Here is a 7,448-nt window from a genome sequence, read left to right as displayed (position 1 = left end):
GTCCGACCATAAGTCCATGAAATTCGTGCAAAAACCAACAACTTTTAGAAATAATTTAGTGGTTGGACAAAATTAGGAACGTCAAACTCCCTTTGCCAAGGATTACTTGTATGCACCCTACCCAAAGAGAGGGGGCAATTGTTGACACCTAATTTTTTCCCTCCACGACTAAGTTTAATCCTGAGTGTCTTTGCTTTTAAATAAAATTATAATATTTATTTTATTCAGATAAAAAAAATTTCAAGTATTTATCTAGGTAATTTTTTCATTTTATGTAATGATTATATTTTCTCATATCAATATATGAGAGATTGTATAATTTTATTACTTAAATAATTATTTTACATAAATTAGATTTTAATCAAGTATTATCTCAAAACTTGATCCAAATGGTTAAAATCTTGCTTTGAATATAAATTAGTCTAAAAAATATTTAGTCTCATATATTTTATCATATTAATATATGAGAGATTGTATAATTTTATTAATTAAATAATCATTTTACATAAATTAGATTTTAATCAAGTATTATGTCAAAACTTGATCAAAATAGTTAAAGTCTTGCTTTGAATATAAATTAGTCTAAATTATAATTTGTTTGGAGAAATATTTGTTTGATTTTATTGAATCAAGGAGCTTGAGATTAAGTTGGTCGTTAATTTATTTCAAATATTGTTTAATTTAGTCAATTTATTAAATTGAACCTTAGTTGAAATCAATTCAGCCATAATTGCAATGAAATTGGTCAAATTGAATTTTAATTGCGTTAAAATTTAATACAATTGTCTAATTTTTCATTGATCGACTATTTATTAAATAGCCAAAATCCCTAATCTATTTTTCCAATTAAAATCGGGCCAACCTTAACCTGCGCCCAATGTTAACAATACCTTCAGCCCAATCCAATACTACAACCCGCCCCAGGCCCATTTTTTTCTCTCTTCATCAACAACCGACAAAAAACAAGAACAATACCAAACTTCGGTCAACAAAACAACAGCAACGGCAATGCTGTAAAAACGCACCAAACAGCGTTCAACAACACCAAACAATGTTGTAACAACAACGACAAGCCACAACACCAACAGTATACAATTCTATAACAGCACCTGTGTATAACAACAATAATATTTGCGACAGCTATAGCAGCTACGCATAACAGCAGCGGTACAACACAAAGCTGCAACGACAACTCAGCAATAATGTTCAATTCTATGCGAACTCCAGCTCAAATTGTCCCAATTTTTGAAATTCAAACTTCAAACTCATTTTTTTTTGTTTTTTTACCCTTCCGATCTTCCCCCAAAACAACCCCAAAATTCACTATAAATACTCACTTATGTACAAAGAAAAAAAGGGAGATTCTTTGGGAGAAAAGTGGGAATTCGGGAGGAGTATTTCTCTAATCCCATGTAACCGGAGAATCCGAGAAGAAACACATTTTAAAAAATCAATTCCAATAGAAAAGAAAAGGGAGTTAAAAAATTCTGACAAAGTTATTTAAGATTTCGACGAAATTGTTGAATTTTGGTGAAATTCAATTGGAACTCCGGTGGTAGTAATCCATCTTCAAGGCTTTTGATCCCGATTCCTTCTCCGAAAAAGGTGAAAACTTTTACTATTTTTTACGCTTTTTCTTCTTCTTTATGTTTGAAAGATACAATGCGGAATGGTGGCATTTTGATACTTGGTGTTTTGATACTTGGTGTTATTCTGAGATTGGTTTGGGTGATGGAACCGCCAACGATCTTACCTTCGTATTAATTTTATGAGAATGTGATGGCTTATTGGCGATTCGGGACTGATATTATTTGAACCTTATCTGTTTTGATTGTCGAGAGTTGTTTTTATACATCGTGCTGTTAAAATGGAAAAAAAAATGTAAGCTCTAATAGTTTTGATGTTTGATCAATATTGCATTGTATGATGCATCGATAAGTGCTAAATACAGGACATTTCTTGTGTTTCGAGACTATAGCGATAATTTAAGATGAAATTTGCTTTTAACATACTTTACACATGTTGTTTGGATTTTGAATGTGGTGTGGGAGGGATATTAAAGCCCCCGTTCATATCGCTCTTCTATTGACCGTTGGAATGCCGATTATGTCACGATTATGAATTTCTCAAGAGCTTTTGAGTGCAAAATAGACCGTGTTTACATGAGTTAATAGGAAATATTTTTCCAAACATTAAGCTTAGTTTTTTTTCTATTAATTTCGGGATTGTCTTTTACATGTCAGTACCATGCTTTGTACTAACAAGGCAATAGGGATCCACCTTAGCGTTAAAATAATGAAGTTGTGTTTTTTTGTTATTTTCTAAAAAATGTGACCCTTCTGATAACACCAAATTTCCATTCCAATTCTTGCATCTTTGTGTTCATGTGCACCTTTTAAGTTTGAATAACGCTGCAAAATGAGTCTGATATACAGTCAGTATACAACTAGTATACAACTGTAGAAATGGACCAAAAGTCCATAAAAAATGGGCCCAAAAAGTTGGCCAGATTTGGAAGAAGCCTCAATTTTAATTCTTTTTTTTTTTCATTTCCTTGTAAATCCTATTTGATTATGTGTTTGTATTAAATTATTAATTTGGTTAGCCTTTATAAATTCCCTTTGAATCATTATTTTTGTTTGTCTCTGTATTTTTCCTTTGCGTATTTTATTTTATAGCGTAATATTCGAAATTAATATAAATATATCTTTATGTTTTTTCCTTGGAATGAACTTTTAAAAATCAAAATAGCATTTTATTTTATCAATATGTTAAAGTAGTTCATTTAAGTTAAAAGGAATTCTTGCCGATCTAAAATCAATTTCCTTTGCAAAAGATAAAAATATTTCACTAATTAGTCAAAGTTCATCATTGGTTTAAATTGATATTTTTCTTGAAAGATAGATATTTTTTTCATCAAAATATGATATTCATAAATCATTTTCTTTCACTTTTATTGGAGAGAATAATTTATAAAGAAAACAAGTTTAGTTCAACCTTTTTTACAGAAAATTTTCTCAAGTTAAATTGGATCAATTTTGCTTGGTTGAATAAATATCATTTTAAATCTTCAAAAAATAGTAAATAAATAATTTCTTGAGTTAAATTTAATATTTCTATAAAATCAACTTTCTGCAAAATTAGTCTCTTTTAGTCAAATAAGTTATTTTGGTAAATCATTTTTAACGGTCGCTCCTAAGTGTCGCAAAAACCTTTTTAGGGCGTTAACTGAACTCTTACTCAGTTTTTCCAAATTTTGAAGATTTATTTCTATTTTTAAATATTTAAAATTTCTTTAAGTTTTCTTAATTTTTTCTATAAAAATCAAGTGGTGACTTGGTAAAAATTTTTTAAAGTTTTTTTAAAATTTTCTTGAATTTTATGAAATATTTCGAAAAGGTCAAAACCATTTTCCTAAAAATAAAATTCAAAGAAGGATAAAATAATTATCCCAACATTAAACGATAACATTTGACATTGTTAATTCATTATAATCTAATTAAGTTGACTTTTTGAAAAATTAAACTAAGATATTATTTTGAATTTTAACATAAAAAATTAGAAATTATATTTTCGCAGGTTACATAAATATATATAGAAATCATTTATGATATTGACAATTATTTTTTGATTCATAAATTTATATTTATTTTATAGTATGTTAATGTCTGGTAATTGAGTTTTGATTAATTTATAAAGTGGATTGCGTTGTGTTTCATGTCTCAACATCCAGATTTTGAAATATATTTTGAGAAAGTATTTTCTAATTATAACGAGTAAAGTTTTAAATTATGTATACCAAGTAATTATAATCCTAAGAAATGACAAAATTAATGAACATTAGAATATCAAATCTATGTAATTTAGATTTAAAACTCAGCATTATATAGTTTGAAAAAAGAGAAAACTCAACTATCATGGCGCGTAATACAACAGCACAAATAATTGAAAGTTAGACTAGATAAAAGTAATTAAATTACAGTGAAAAAATATATATATAAAAAAGGGCTGGGGATAATATTTTAAACTAATTTTTAGGATATAATGAAGTAATTAGATAACACATATTATTTATAAATTTCAAAAGAAAGAGATTGGGAGGGGGGGGAGGGAAGTACAGTAGAATAAACATTTAAAAGTAAAAACAATCGAATTAAGAATATAAAATCTTTAAATTGTAAATAATATGATAAAGAAAATATGAAAAATAAAAGTTTGTTTATAATTACATGATTTTTTTACTTGTATAAATTTGATTAGAAGTAGAGGAGGAGGGGAGGTATTAACAATCTAATATCTTTAAATTGTGAATGATTATTTTTTACTCATTTAAATTTGATTAAAAGTGGGGGAGTGGGGTGGAAAAAATATAAATAATATAATATCTTTAAATTGTGAATAATATGATAAAAAAAATATGAAACATAATTTTTTTTAATAATTACATGATTTTTTTCATAAAGATTTGGTTAGAGGGGGGAGGGGGGAAGAGGGGGCGGGGTGGATTTTTTTAAAAAAAAAAAAAATTAAGGGTTGGGGTTGGAGGTGGTGGTAGGGGTGGAAGGAGGTTGAGGGTAGAGAAAAAAATTATTTTATATTTACATTTCATTGAGAAACAATATCATAGTTGAATTTTTTTAAAAATAATAAAATTTAACATACTCGAACAAGACATTCCAACATGAAATTTTACAAATATTATTTTAATATTATCCGTGCGTTGCGCGGGTACATACAATAGTTCTAGATAAAGATAAATGGATTGTTAAAAATATTTAAGGAGCAAATATATGCTAGTAAATAACTATAGTTAGGACTTTGCTTTAACTAATTAAATCTCAATCATTAACTTTAACCTTTGACATGTGTCTTCAATCTAAGCAAAAGCTTGAGAAAAATGGTGAGAAAGGAAATAAAGAAAAGCCAGATCCAAAGAAATTATTTGTTACTCTAATCATAGGTAAGATCTTGATTTAAGGAATTGCATGTCAACCTTGAATTCTTAATTATGACATGTGGTTTTCATCCAAATATGCCTGGAGAAATGGAGAGATTGAGTAATGGAGAGGAACCTCTCTTACATGTTGTGCAAATATTTTTTTTAGTTAAAAACTATTTTAGGTGGGAATTGATCTTTATTTCTCTAAATAAATAAGTAAGCTTTAATTTAACTAATTGCACCACCAAGTCTTCTTTATTTTGTACAGATATTGTAATATTTGTTTATTAGATTCGAGTTCCTTAATCCACATATTATCCAATAATTTTGATTCCATAAGATATATTTTTTGAACTTGGAATCTGCTTCGTCGTACCTGCTCAACAGGCATAGACAGATTCAGGATCCGGACTCTTTAGGTGTCAAGTAAACTTATCGATTAAATCAATTAGATTATTCATCTTTTTGGTCTATAGGGCAATAATCAAGAAAAAAATGAATAGTAATAAAATCACAAAGCTTAAACTTTCAATAATATTAGTAATATCATAACATTCATAATTCATTACAATTGTCCACAACAAGTTTTTATATTCTGAAAATAATGAATGATGACATTGTTACTTATATTTGCAAATACATCACGCTCTATGTGATGTACTAAACAATCATTTAAATATTAATCACCAATACTATTTCGCAGTTCATTTTTTATGTGCTTCATGAACGAGAATGTTCTCTCCAAAGTTGTCATAGCAACGGATAAAAATCAGAGTCAACTTTGAATGTTCTCTCCAAAGTTGTCATAGCAACGGATAAAAATCAAAGTCAACTTCACAAGTAAATAAACAAGTGAATAAGTTTCCACAATATTTGCCTCAACTAATGTCTTTGCCAAATCATAAATTCTTGCAAATTGAAGAACTTGGAATTACCACCTCGCATATGAATTATGAAAGTATCGATTGATCACTCAAAATCTTGAAGCTTTCCATCATCAAACTCATTTGGATAAAATACTTTTCTAAAGTCATGATTCTACCTTTGTCAAAGTTAGAGAAAGAATTGACAGGATTCAAGCTGACCATCTCAAGAAGCAAATCACTATTCACTACATTAAAACGATCATTAAGCTCTTGAAATTGTACATCGATGACAGAATAAAAGATTTCAACATGCAAGTGGTACGAATAACTAACATCTAAACACTTGAGCTTTGAATTTTCAGAAAAATAAGGTTCAGTTAATTTGGGAAACAAGATACCATGTGAATCACAAAATGAAAAAACATCACCAACAAAAATTTTCACCCGTTTTCTCTCATATCTTGTAATATTTTCTTTGAGATGTTAAGAAACTCCATAGCATTAACAATATTTTGTGTTTTTTTTTTGTAAAATCTTGCTCAATTCATTTAACACGGCCAACACTTTCAACATCAAGTGAAGCATAAAAATAAATTTGGATGTCTAAAGCTTTGTCGAAAGATATTCCGCTTGATTTTTATCACTTGAGGTAGAACCTTCAGTTTCAATCACTCCAAGTACATGAATAATAGATGAGAAAATAAAAAGAAAGTTATCTAATATTTTGAAATATGATCCCCAATGAGTATCTCCCTGTCTTTGAAGTCCACATTCTTGATGTAATCCTTCTCTGGTATGAGCTTCACCGAACTCGAGTAATTGCTTTAAATTTTTATCTTGGTGATGACGAAGTAAATCTCTATGCTTAAAAGATCCTCCAACAACATTCAGCATATTAGTAACATGATCAAAAAAGTCTTTAACTTTCAAATGCTTTTTAGCAATAGCTACAAGTGTTAGCTGCAATTGATGTACAAAACAATGAATATATATGCCGAAGGACTATCTTTCATAATTAAAGTTATGAGACCAAATATCTCTCCCTTTATACTACTATCTCCATCGTAACCTTGTCCACGTATTTTGGATGGATTTAGTGAGTGATCGAAAAGCAAAGAATAAATTTCTTTCTTCAATGAACATGTCGATATATCACTAACATGGATAAGACCAATAAATCGTTCTACTACTTCACCATTCTTATCGACATACCTAAAAACAAGAGTCATTTATTTTTGTGTGAGATGTATTTGGATTCATCAACAAATATATCAAAGTAATTTGCATTCAAGTCTCCAATTATAACTTTCAATATTTCTTTGCACAAGCATTGACAATATCCTTTTGGATCATAAGACAAGTAAAAGTATCATTTTGTGGAGCTTTTTTTAATATCATTATTTCCACATCGGGATGTTTGTCTCCATGCCACTACAAAAACCCTAAAAAGTAGCTTTATTAGTTGAAGATTCACTTTTAGCGTGACCTCAAAAAGGCAATTCATGATACAAAAGAAGTCTTTCCACTTCAATTGAAGTTTCCAAATGGATTCGGTACTCACGTTTTAACTTTTCAGAATGTTTGTCAAGAACAACTTGAATTGATTGATGGTGATTTGATAAATCTAGCATCTTATTATAACA

Source organism: Capsicum annuum, chromosome 2, assembly GCF_002878395.1.
Source record: "Capsicum annuum cultivar UCD-10X-F1 chromosome 2, UCD10Xv1.1, whole genome shotgun sequence".
NCBI classification, from domain to species: domain Eukaryota; kingdom Viridiplantae; phylum Streptophyta; class Magnoliopsida; order Solanales; family Solanaceae; genus Capsicum; species Capsicum annuum.
Note: the sequence above shows the minus strand (reverse complement) of the source record.